At 27.1% G+C, this 14645-nt stretch overlaps 1 protein-coding gene across 1 annotated transcript in view; it reads left to right on the plus strand.

Moving 5' to 3' along the window:
- Nucleotides 1–900: 900 nt before the first annotated feature.
- The window catches only part of LOC100164275 (serine/threonine-protein kinase 32A), a 153514-nt gene continuing 139769 nt past the window's right edge, over nucleotides 901–14645 (plus strand). The window contains exon 1 of the mRNA XM_029490520.1: nucleotides 901–1229. The gene's annotated coding sequence lies outside the window, so the exon portion shown is untranslated. The remainder of the gene's footprint in view (nucleotides 1230–14645) is intronic.

Raw genomic sequence — 14645 nt, forward strand, 5'->3', positions numbered from 1 at the left:
ATAATTATATTCCTCGGTATGTATTTTACCAGGTGACACATAAAATAATAACAATTAAAAGGTGGAAAATATTATTGCAATTAACATAAAATGCAGCGTTGACAACATTAACACGACAGTTTTGTTCCGGAGATGAAAATATGTAGAATTTATACTCGTAAGTTTATTTAAAAATGAAATAATGAAAGCAATTTATTATTAAAGGTTGTGATTTGTTTATTATTCTAAAATGTTAAAAAATGTACGAGTAGTTGTTAGTAGGTCAACAACGGCTGCGTATGCGTTCAAAGCAGATTTTGAATTGCTTTTTGTCGTTTTTTTTTATCCTAATGCTATTGTAATACACACGTACTTTAATTTTATACAGTTGTTTTTAGTATACTTTAAATTTAGAAATTGGTTTAGTGTGAAGACGAAACGTCTTGTCCGCGCAATTATATACCCTGCAATTGAAACGTATATGAATTTACTAAAATCTGCGGTGGTCGGGGAGCAGGCTTCGTACGTGAAACGTCCAGTGTTTCGTCATCTAATAGATATACTTAATGTGGTCATCGGCCGAAAAAAGTCTTAACACCAATAATATTATTACGGTTTGTGTGCGTATCTATATATAGGTATAGGTACTCAACACAGTCGTACGATAAAAATGTGGCATTATAAGATTTTGACGATGGACCAAACTGGCTACACTGTAAAATGTCGTCGCCGTCGTCGTCCGTCCCAACTCCATCCCCTTGTCACCGGACGCCACAAGACGGCCGAGTGTAGTGTCGGGGGTAGAGGGTTGTCGGAGGGATGGTGGCGTCACGGGTTGGCGGTGGGATGGCGGCGTTATGGGGGTTGAAGAGGGTAGTCGTAAGCGTATGGGTCGTGTTTGACGTACACACACATTTCAGTAGTGTGCTTTCGGTGGTCGGTTGCGAACCTCTCGCGTTTCGCCATGCCGTCGCCGGCCCTACAATAGTCTGAGTGCTTCTTATTATATTTTCTAATATTTTATTTGTACTCGAGACCGTTACACTTTACGCCCGACCGTACTATAATAATTGTTATTGACCACGGGGTCGACGTTTTAATTTGCCACCATTGCGACGTGGACGATTTTCGTTCGAATTTTATCGGAAATTTTTTTTTACCTCCATATTATTGTTAAAGGCACACGTGTGCGCGGGACAATATTACTATACTGCACTCGTCGTGTACACGCCGCGTTACTCTGAGAACAGGTAATTTGATGAGATGTCATTGACAATTAATTGTTTTCTGTAGAAAGAAAACAAAAAAAAAAATCGACATCGGCAAGTGATACACCCTTACGGTGTAGGTACAACGTATTTAGGATAAGCCACGGTGTAGTGATCACGATTTATAGGCACGTGTTAGAAAATATATTGTGAGATAAAACTGCATCACGAATATTATATGCGGTTTGTACAGGCGCGTATCTCACGTAGTAATACAATTTTGTACTTTATTCGATTAGCCCGACGTTTTTGCAGTGACTGCATTAATTTAATAAAATAATTAATTAATTAATGATTCACCTCATTGTGTGCTCAGCAGCTAGTTTCTACATATGTCGGCGAAATTTAACGTTTAAAACTTGTCGTGCGGCTTAAACGAAATAACCAACATTACTAACTTACTCATGTCAACCTAACGGCGAATTGCGGTATTTATACGCTTATATTTGAACATACATCCGTTTTATATGTGTGTAGCTCTTGATCATTCTCGGAAATAATATAATGCATTGACTTCCGTGTACACGACTTTTGCGCATCGTTCAATTAGGCTGAAACATTTTGTTGCATATAGGTAGACATCAACTAACTATATACTCGTGCTTCATAATAATAATTAAAATATCTAAATGTATTGACGGCATCAACTGATGGATTAAACTTTTATAGTAATTTTATTATTATTAGTAATAGGTACGCTTTGTTTCTATAAAACAGTTAAAATCACTAATCGTGTTTACCAAAACTGAGCGAATACTACTATTGAAATGACTCGTTACCACAATGGTTCCACCACCTTCTCTGTATTACGCCTTCCATTATTGTTACATGGTAGAAAAAAAATGCTTTTATAATGGTGTACCTAACGGAATCTAAATAATTGTAATACCAAAATTAAGATTTTTAGAAATTCGTCAATACAAATTAAAATCGTCCAAAATTTCCCCCCATTTTTATGTAATATTAATTGGTAGTACCTATATTATAATTCTGTAATTCTTTCCGCGTTTGTTATCCGTTTGAGTATTGTGTTAATATTATCTTAGACAACTTACTTAGAATTTGTATTTAACTAATACAATTTCAAAGTATATTTATTTGTTTATTTCTATTTGAACTATTCAGCGTGATTAAACAAAATTATTATTAAGTACCAGTACATATTATCGACATGGTTTTAATTTAACGAATTATTTTTCAGATCAACTGAAAAATCCTAAGTTATTAAAATGGATACTTTTACCTTGTTAAGTCATTAAGCTAATCGGAAAATTAACTATCTAGTCAACTTTAAACGTTAAAAAATACTAAGTATTAATGTTTTAATAAGTTAATAACCACGTTTAGTTAAATCAACTGTGAGTGATGGTTTGTAATATGCATAAATGTTTGACAATTAATGTAAATGTTGTGCTCTATCTTTCGATTTCGATATTTTCCATACAGTTATTCGGGATGTAAAAATTATTCTAAACGTAAATGTCCAATATTTTTCACATGCCCACGCTCCAGTGAATACTTTTACTGTAGCTAATTAAAATAGTTATAATTGATTTTTTGAAGCGCTCCATGGATTTCTCGCAGATAATCTAAATATATTGAGTAGTTGTGAACATCGCTACTTCACTTCGCATTGTTTTGAAACTTAAATAGTCCTTACGTAATCCTCAAGTTTTGTTGGTTTTATCTTGTAAATTGATCATCCCCAGATATAATAGTACTAACTTAGTAATTTACGTTAGTACAGTTGACGGGATGTTTCTGATCATTTCAACCAGATTAATAAAACAGATAACATTTTGGAAGTAGCTTATATACGTCTTGTTTCCTAGATAAATTAATTAGAGGCTGCATGTAAGCGTCTGATTTGTGATCTGTAAATCAATTGCGGATTCCAAATCATCTTACTGGTTTTATATAATATCAAGAAGCTTGTAATCTTTTCATTAGAGTTCAAATCACATCCTCTTCCATTTCGTATATTATTATGTTTACCATATTACGATAAATTGTCGAAGCTATAACTCCAACTCTGCCTGTTAGCTACTATCTATATTTCAACGTAATACCGTTACGTTTCGTTGATATTTTAATTGAACACACTCTTTTATACACGTCCTATATTATATGTACAGGTATTCAAAATAAATAAATATCTATATAATTTTAACCACGAATAAATTTAAAATCGTTTCCTGTTTAGTTACAAATTAATTTTTATTGAATATGGCTGAATGCTAGTCCAAAATATGATACATAATATAATTTGCATACAAATCATTTATTATATTAACATATTTTTATTCAGTAGAAAATTGATATCCAGTCAAAAGATAATATTTAGGTACTGGTATGAATTTGTAAATTTTTTTAAAATTGTCTATGATCTAAAATATAATGAACAAAATTATTAGTCATTAGATTCTTGTTCCCTCGAGATTTTAGTTATCAGTTAACTTGCTTAGTTGGCAATTCACTTTTCACATCATTTTGATTAAGATTATTTATTTATGAATGTCATTGGGTTTTTTGTTTGTCTTTATAACATATAATAATATAATAATATTAATTATAAATATGAATAATTTATCTATGCGTTGATGTTATTGTAAATATTATTCCTTAGTTTTATATCTGCATAAACTTTTTTTTCTTAAATTTAGAATATTATCTTATTTTAAAATGTATTGATATACATTTCAAAGTACAAAATATATACATACTGTTATTTACGATTCATAATGTAGAATATCATGAAAAAATCATCAAAACGTGTATAATTTTAAATTCAGAGCAGAAGTGAGTGATGAATATGTATTGATTTTACAATGATGTGTGTAAAAAAAATTATTGTATACAATGTCATAACCTTTTGTGACAGTTTTGCTTAGATTTTCAACTCCAAAATATTTTTTTGTAGGAAAATTAATCTAGTTGGTACTTTGAAGAGAGTAAAAAATGTCCAATTATTTTCATAATAATTGGGTGAAACAAATTTTTTTTTTGCAAATCCAGTTTTCGACAAAATTGGTTTAGGTACCTATACTTATTTTGCTGTTAGTAAATCAAAAACTGATCGTAATTACTTGAGTTTTTCACCAAATGTTTATATTACTATTTTATATTCATGAAAACATTTAAAAAAATGTTCAACTTTTTTTGAGGTGGGAGTGTTTGTTTAATAATTTTGTTTCCATAAGTATTGATAAAAAAATTCTTCTCTTGAACAAACAACTTTAATTTCAAGCCATTTCGATTACCTTTTTATAGTTTATACCAAATTACTTATAAAAATATAGTAAAATAAATTCCTTTAATAATGATGATAGCAATATAAGTATAATATGATAATATGATAATATTATAATATACTTAGTAATATTGGCATTAGACTGACAGACCACGGCCGCTTAGAGTTTTTTTCGTATGAAATGATTTATCATTGAGTTCAAATTGAACACATCCGTATAGGATCAGTGTAATAGTGACATACTCAATGACGAGGTAAAATCTAATTTTTATGTACAGCAGAGCGGTTTCCTACTTTCCCCCTTTTAAAATATGAAATACAAGAATGGAAATAAATGCAACTGGTGGGCAATTCAATGCATATAATAAGGAAAAGTTATTGTACTGAATCGTTTTTCCCTTTTTTTTGCCATCCTTTTTATGTTATTATAGTGCTATATAATATTTTGCAAGATTTACCGACGTAACGTATAATACGTCTACACGGGACAACTTATACGTACCTATTGTAAAAATCGACCGATCGTCGTCATTAATTAATTAATTATATTATTAATTTTATTAGAAACGTTATGACAAGTTACAGGTTACGGTGCACGATACGAATAAAGTAAAATTTGAAGATCAACGATATATTAATTATAATACTCTTACTTTGTTCATCAAACAATAAAAAGTGAACAAATATTATACTAACTAACACAAATTTGTTATAGTGTTATACAATTTTAGGTATACCTAGTTATTATGTTTAATATTTTAATGTTATAAACGATATCAATATTGCCGTATTAATTCAGATACTTTAGAATTTGAATGCAATGCAAATTAAGATGTATTTGTTTCATTACCTAATCGAAACAAATGCAAATTATTCAAAAAACCAAAAAAAACCTGAGAAGCTGCTCTACTGCAGTAGGTATAGTAGGTATCGTCGCTCCATAGGTATAGGCGCTCTTCGTCGTAAAATAATTGTAATCACCTGCAATTATTTATATGTGTTATCAATTAATTTGAATTCAATGATCGTTCTATTTATTAAAAAAATGATTCTCAATATTGGAAAATCCCACAGATATAAAATACTTATAGAATAAAATATAAAATTATATATATTAATATAAATATAAAATACTTTATATCTGTGGAAAATCCTTTCTTATTGCACATCTATATTATTAGGGGAACCACTATTCCAAATTTCAAGATCGTCTTTTTGTAGTTTTCGAAATGTGGTGATGAATGACTAAGTGAGTGAGCGGTATTTGGCTCATATATAATATATGGATTGTAAAAATGTTTAAGTTCCTATAAATAATATTTTTAAATTAAACGAAATACATAAAATCGTTTATTTTTTTTTTTTTAATGCCCAATTTCGTTAAAATGTTATCTCGAAATGACTACCTAGAATTAAATTTTAAAACGTATAAGCCTTAGCTAGGTATTATAAAATGTTATACATTTTTAACAACAAATAATTTCCAAATTTTCATGATTTTGCAAATGTTGTTAACATTTGAACTTAAAAATTAAAAAGCTTATTAATTAACAAAGTTCATTAATAATAAACTCAGTTGTATAATATACAAATTTTAGCTATACTTTACTGTACTAACATTGTAGCTGGAAATTATTATCAATTATGATTATTATTATAATTTATTATGATTGGTATTTATAGCGTTCAAAGTACGTATTCCCATAATTAACGTCATGCACTGTGCATTGTCGTAATTTTCAATGATTCTATACTATTATAATAGTAGTGTATGTTCGTCATATGTAACCGTAGACAAAAAGAATTTAAAAGTATTTAAAATAGGAACCATCGGTGAAAGTTATCAGGTGTATCATAGAAACAACAAAATTAATTTTTCACAATAAGTATATTCGTTATATTAGATACAAAAAAGTGACAAAATCATATACCTAAAGTTTTTGAATTAAAATTTAATTTTTATATATATTTTGTATATATATATATTTGCCAATATATGTTAGTTATAAAATATGATTTCCAACTTGTGGCTTAAAATTATTTTGATGGAAACGCTTAGAGTTATCGCTTTTATAATATAAACCTTATATAGGTACAAGGTATGTATAATATTATATTTAATCTATAAGATTTAGTAGATACGAAAGGAACTGGATTATAAATAGTTTTACTAAACTATTAGAAAGCTGTATTTTGCACCTTCAGATTAAAGTCAATTAATAGACTCAGAAAAAATAGTAAGCTAATGGAAAATTAAAAATTATTTTTACGAAATTTATATTTAACTTTTCAAACTTTACTTTTATTTTATGATCGTCCTAATTACCGTAAAGTAAAAATTATACATTATTATTATTACCAGTATCATCAATTATTGAAATTTAAATCGAGTGAATTATCACAATATTAATCTATTTCTTGACAAATTCAATAACATTAAAAAATTATTCAAATATCATAATAATATTGTATAAGAATTGATTGACTCGTGTCAAACTAATGTAGTAGAAAACCCAGGAAAATAATTTAATATTTAGAAACCCACAATATATAATAACAATAAATAAATATCTTATAAAAAAAAAAATGTGTATAAAACAATCAAAATCAGTATAGGTACTACAATTGAAAATTAAAATTTTAATAATAAATTATTTCATTGATTGTTGTAATTTTCTTCATGAGGATAATATTATAATCATGATTATAATTGTACAGTCATAATATACATCACAATGACATAAATAATTCGGTTTTCAATAGTCATAATAATATAATATCATTATAAAGGTATCGAAATGCAAATCAATATTATTTTAAAATATATTTTATCCTTTTGCGCGGATTCGGAAAAGTAAAATGTTACAAATATAACCACTGGAATGCAATGACACTTTACAACGATTTCGGGAAATCGATTTACGACAAACTGTTGAATTTTAATTATAACCATTACGAATGATGTTCGCTGTTACTACTGTATTGGTTTGTATTAAGTCAGTCTGTAAAAAAAAAAATCTAATGATATTCTTTTATTTGTGCTAAAACCAATTAAAATCCATATAATAATATAATAGGAGTGGCGTGACGCTGCTAAGTGCATTAATTGCGTATATTTCAGTAATAATTTAAAACTACATTAAAATAATAATGAAAGTATTTTTCATAATAATAATAATATTATACATTACTTACTATGTTTTACAGAAATTTCCACGGAACAAATATCAATGTATTTTGTAAGAATGCAACGAATTATTTTCTTTTTATGCATTACTATTAAATTCTAAAAATATTTCTTAGGAAGAGATTACGAGTATAAGATATAATTTCGTTCAGGGCGATGATTTTTTGAACGGAAAATGGATGGTGAATATTACGCGTTCAACAAGCGAATTTGGCAGTAGTTTTTGGTTGGAATGCGGTTATTTAATATTAATGCATACAAATTACAAATTAAGATAATAATAATATAAATAAATTATTAAAATCCATTATTAAAACTTTGGGTTCATTATGCTGTTATTATGGTTCACTTGTTTGAAATAGTTTGATATATAAATAAATGATAAATTAATGGAATTCCCTTAGAAACAAAATATATTATATCAACCCACGTATAGGTACTACCTATATGGTTATTCAATGATTATATTGAATAATAATTTTCGAAATCCATTAATGTTGACAATATTGTGAGTTACATAATAATTATTATCCGTATGAATAATATGCTATTAGCAGCAGTAGGTAATGCTCACTGATTTAAACAAAATAACGCTAAAAATCCATGTTTATTACACTGTGGTAAAAAACCGGCAGGTTCAGAATGAATCGAGTTTAGGATTAATAATAAAATATGTTCAGTTTTAGTTCAAACTTTTACAGTTTAAAAATGAACACTTTTTCTTTTTTCTCCAGTGGTGGTGGGGGAGGGGGGCGGGGTTAAAGTATTCTACGAAATATTTTTTAACAGTATCCAGGCAATATTAGAGTAGCTCGTCGGTCTTAGTTATTTTCTCAAAAACGACGGTGACATTTTAAAAACTGCCACTTTTGAATACAAACCGTGTACATACAATCAAACTTTATAAAATGATTCAATTCTTATTTTTCCCTAATAATGTTGAGAGGCTGACGTCTGCGCACTAATTGATCTCACTTTAACTTTTTTCGTGGTTTGGTTTTTTGAATTTTTGAAAAATTATTTTATTTTACTTTAGTAGGTACAGACAAATGTTTAATAAATAATAATTTTTTTTTACATACACAAATTACAGAATATTTTACGGTTTTTTCGTTTATTATAAGTTGTTTTGAAGAAACAGTGTTTTTGGTACATTATCCTATAGGCAGTAATAATACTCTGAAGTGATAAAATCATTGATCATTTAGCATTACACGAAACCTTTCTAAAATGTCAAACTAAATATTCAAACATAATTTGATAGAGTCGGGTTAAAATGATTAAGCTTCTAATAACTTAAATTATATAATACCCGTGCAGTGTTAGTGTTTCCCTGTCGTGGATGACAGTTAGGAGTGGAAAATGGATAGCGTAGCATAATTAATAAAACCTTTATCACGTAAACTTTCTAAAAGTTGTAAGAATCGGATTAATTTTTATAAAGTGTACTATTTTAATATTTTTAAAATACAAATAATTAAATTATATAGTACTTCTATAACTTTTCGTACCACGATTACTCATAATATTTGCTTTTTATGACAGCCAATAATATAATGTATTAACTGATTAGCTTTATAAAACTCTTCCCATTTTTATATCTATGTAAAATAATATATTTTCTGATTAGTTTGATATTTTTTCAACTAGAATATGGTTCAACAAAAATAATATTATGTAGTTTCATTATTTCCATTTCCAGACAATTATATCCGTTACATATTGTGTAGTTCAAAAGATAGATATTTTGATGTTACATTATTGACTCGGTTTTCCCCAAGGCAATATTTTTATATCTTTGTTAATGGGGACCAAGGTACGAACTTACAAACGAGTTCATTTTGAATTCATTATACACCACGCAGATAACTACGGTAATGGGGAAGCGTTGAGTGTATTTCTTGTTTTTAGTCTCTGGGGATATGTGATTCAATTTTAAATAAAACTGTTTTAAACATTGATTTTGTATACATTGTTCAATTATTTATAACTTTAGACAGTCGTGTTTTAATGTCATATTATTAGGTTTTCCCATTGAAAATATTACAATTTACCATAGATTGCATTTTTGTATGTGACGCGTTGTCGGCACGTCTTGTAATATAGAGTGTTATAGGTTGAAGATCGAAATCAACAAACTATATAAATTCTAAAAACGTTAAACTTTAAGTATTCGAATAATTTGCAATGGACATTTTTTAATGACACTCAAAGTCGACTTGAAAGTTACTTTATTTTATCTCAATTATTTAGAAAGACGATAAATTTTGTCACTTGAATTTTAAATGCAATGTGTTATTGAACTATAGATTAAAAAAATCGAGAGGTTAACAAATTTACAATGGTCACTGATTATATATTTCATTAATATTTCAACAAAAAATTATAATATGATTTATTTATTTATTAATTATTAGTATAAAGTTAGGGTATAATAGAGGTAGCCGGTAGCTGAAAAATGTTAATTACATTTGTCAATGTAAATACCAAGTATGAGATAACTTTTGTTTTGACCAAAATTAAATTTTTTTTTTTTAAATATTTAATTTACGATTATCGCAATATTATTATAATATCTGGGTTAAAAAAGAATTTTCAAAATGTCTATAATAATAAATTAGTCATGCAATAATTAGTTATGTACCTATGTTATTAACTTAATCATATACCAGTTCTTTCTACTACACCAATTGTTACACCAGTTTTTTAAAATAATATATATACATTAATGATAATGCTAATAATATAATATTAAAGCTGTTTAGTAAGTAATATTATTGTTGTAGTAATATGTAAAAAATAAATAATTATCAGTCTTATTGAAAATAACTACATTGTTAAATTATGAAACAGTTATAATAGTTTATAATATTATGTTTTAGTGTTATTGTTGTATTCGCTAAAAAATAAAAATCACTGTTGAATTTCTCGTAATTGACCAAGGATATGATTTTTTTTAAATAAATATAGTTGTGGAATTGTGGTAGAAGTTTTTGTGACACGTTATGGCTTTTTAAATAATGCACCGGTACCACGACAGTCTTAAAACAGTGGCTATAACAATTTATGACCTTAATGTACATTACATTGCACTTAGAAGTAAAGAGCGTTGAAAATAAATGAAAAGCTTTCGGTTACTTTACAAAAAATATTAATGATTCATCATTTTATCGTACGAAAAAAAAACATTGTTAAAATCAATAGTTTCTAAACAACTTTATCTATAAAAATATCTATTCATTAAGAACTATTTTAAAAATCGCACTTACTTTGGTTATATATTTAATTAATCGCACGTATAAATTGTAAATAGAAATCACAAAGCTATAAATATTGACAAGATTTAATTGATTAATAACAATTAATCTATAATTATTATTTTATAAAGTGTGATAACAACGCTGTACAATTACGTGTATTAACCTAGTAATATTTAACAATATTATGTTCCTTAACTATGATTGATTTCTGAAATATTGTTTTTATATTTATATTTTCAAATATATAAGTTATACACCTTTAATTTATTTTTATCAAAATGAAGAAAAAGTAAAATTGTTTATATTATGATGTAAAATGTATTCCATTTTATTTAGTGAATATAAGCTTAAAATCATAAATAGTTAAAAATAAATAAACTTCTTAATTTTGGTTATCTAAAAAATAACAACCTGGTGGACTTCATATTTTTACCGATTATTTAATCATTAAGACTTTAAATAATATTTTAAGACATTTTTTAAAATATCTTCTAGAATTTAATCGTTAATATTTTGAAGCTTTATTTGATAGATTAATACCAACAATCAGTACCTAATTACACCACCCTATCATCGGGCTATCCGACTAGCTATTTATAGTGAATTCAAAAGTTTGTTAAATTATAAAAAAAAAATGTCGTTGGTATATATGTATAATATTATAAGTGATACGCTACAAGATATCTTTCCTCTGCTAGGAAAATTGAGGAATCACAGCTGATATATTTTTGGGTATAGTGGACTATAACTACATGCAGTTGAAAAATATCCTGTATAATGCTACATTTTGCTAAGAATTGTATTGAATTTTTTTTGTTTTTATTGATGATTTATGTTTCTATGGTTATAAACAAAGCGTTACGAAAATCGGGCTCGTAATAATCGGTTAGTAAAAATAAAGTTGTGCCCAGCCCAAAAACATAATAATAATACTATCTATGTAAAGAACTAAAATAAATACAATTTACATTAGTTACCAGAAATCCGTAATACTATAATACAGAATTAAAGATGGTAATACCAATTAATAAGTGGCTTGGTGTGGCGTGGTGGTTGAATTCGGTCACGAAACGTGTTCAGAGTGCAAGCCCCGCCCTGTGTCACTAGTTCCCGGATGGGTGGCACACGGGTGTTTTTAGTGATAAATCCTTGCGCATACATACACACACACATGTTTCGATCCAACCTTACTCCCCCACAAATAGCTAATGGCTATAGTTGGTATAGGCCAATAAAAAAAAAAATAATAATAATTAATAAATATTCATATATAAATCAGCACGGTTTTTTCGCTGAGTGAACTATTTTAATATAAAATTAAACTACGATAGTGTATTATTATACCATATTTTTACTATCACGCAGATGTCTCAATCTATTTTCGATATTTACCATGATAGAAGGGCTTAAATTACGTACCTACTTTAATATTGTGACTAAAGTATTAACAATGTTTTGTTCTTGGGATTACGCACAGACTTTTTATTGAAACAATACTTTGGTTTCGAACGTAACAAACGAAAGATGATTAGGTCACTGCAAACACTATAATATACTATACGTACCTACTCGATATAATATTACCTATATAATACAATATATTTCACAGTGATGTAATACGTTTTATCGTAGGACTTATGGCACATCGAAAAAAATAGGCATTAACGTAAATGATAAAACATGTTTTGTTGAACATGACAATAATTATGTAATATATAGAAAATATATAAGAATTTTTTTTTTATTAAAACAATAGGAAAAATACATATTATTTAATACAGGGGCACGTCATAATAATGTCCAACTACGTCATATAAAATCAAATTCGATTTATCGCGTCGTTTTCCAGTACGTTGTGGTAACGTTGCAATAATGTAATAATATCCTGTATTACCAATCCAATACTAAGGTGAGTAAAGGTGATGCCAAAATTTAAACCATACGTCTTGATCAATACGAAAAATATCTGTATTTATAGTATAACGTATTATCCCGTACTCATTAAAACGCAAAATCAAATCAACTCTGTACATAATACAATATTTATAAATACAACTGCGTATTTATAATGATTACACACAGATTTTAATCTGAGATGCTAACAAATTCCAATTAAACATTCGAAACTCTAACGGAACCACGAGAAAGTTTTAACATAAATTTGGTTGCGATATTTTTGGGCCCCGTCAAAGAGATTTTAACATAAGAGCGAGGTTATAATATTTTGTCGCAACTGCTTTCGGAAAATGGTTCATCTTATAGTATTGCGGCGGAAATACGATTTAATAGCTCTAAGAACAAAATATTATTTTCCGGTATTATGTTTTGTAAAAATATAGTAAAATGGCTAATCTGTGATTTATTATTTTTGGATATAATAGTTGTGTATAATATAAATAGTATGACGAAAAATACATCAAAGTTATGTCCCTACCTATGCATGATTTATGAATTTTTTGAAATTTTTACGTAATCATTGCAGAAAGCTGGTGAAAAATTATGCGTATGATGATAATAATATTTAATTTTATAATATTTCTGGCAAACGATAAGCGATAAATCGTATATACATGAGTAAAAAACAGTTTTATACCATACAAAATATTACAGATTTACAATTTTATGGCTTATTCGATAAGGTTTTAAATAATGAAATATTATGTTCAGTTTTGAATATGATTATAATTTATATATAATAGATAATATACTAAATACCTAAATGTTTGATTTTTATTATTTCTGTATATTACCTATTATGTTATATTATACTTTAAGTCGTTGTTACGTACAAAATGGCGTCTATATAAATGTAAATACAATGTAACATTAATTATTGACAATCGGATTAGGTATAAAGTATAATTTTTAAAAACAATATTTTTTTAAACTTCCATTTTAATATTTTACAACTTTTTATTTTAAAAACAAATTACGGTTTTCACAGTTGGGTTAAGTCTAACGAAACTTGGTCTTTTGTATAAAAATTGGTATTTTGCATTCCAATTTACGCTCTTAGAGCATTATACAATACATAATATATATATAGTTTAAATTCCTATTGTGTCTTGTTTTATATCACACAATTTGAATTTTTTTTTATGTCTTACAAATGCGTGTCTCACATCTGTATTAGGTATTACTATCGTATTCTCGTATTTTTATATTCATCACATTTTATCATATATATTTATTCCAAACGACTTGATATTTAAAAATGTACATTGGTTTTAAATTAGAATCGTAAAATAAAATTAAAGACAATAATAATGATCAAATAACTTGATAACTTGATAAAATAGTATTATCTATTATTCCAGATAATTTCAATTTTAGCTTTAAAATGATCGAGAGTTGCTTGATTGTGTCACCATTGGGTTACTTCTTTCTTAAAATACACTCATGTATTTTTATTTACTCTTAGCATATATGTGTCAATATTGATACACATTATATATTACTTAGGTATTTGAAATAAAAAAAAAAAAAACAATAAAAAGTTTTAAAGGTTGGCAGAGATTAAAAATTATTTTGAAAAACTATTAAAGAAAAAAAAATGTTATTATGACATGTCTTTGAGACACTACTTGTAGGTTTTTTAATTTGTTTCCAAAAATGCTGAACTAAATAAGAAACAACGATGATTCGGTTATTTAAGAAGATAATTTCTGATGCATTCCTCTCTGTAAATAATGTATTCGAAA

Source organism: Acyrthosiphon pisum, chromosome A2 (genome assembly GCF_005508785.2).
Source record: "Acyrthosiphon pisum isolate AL4f chromosome A2, pea_aphid_22Mar2018_4r6ur, whole genome shotgun sequence".
In the NCBI taxonomy this organism is placed as follows: Eukaryota; Metazoa; Arthropoda; class Insecta; order Hemiptera; family Aphididae; genus Acyrthosiphon; species Acyrthosiphon pisum.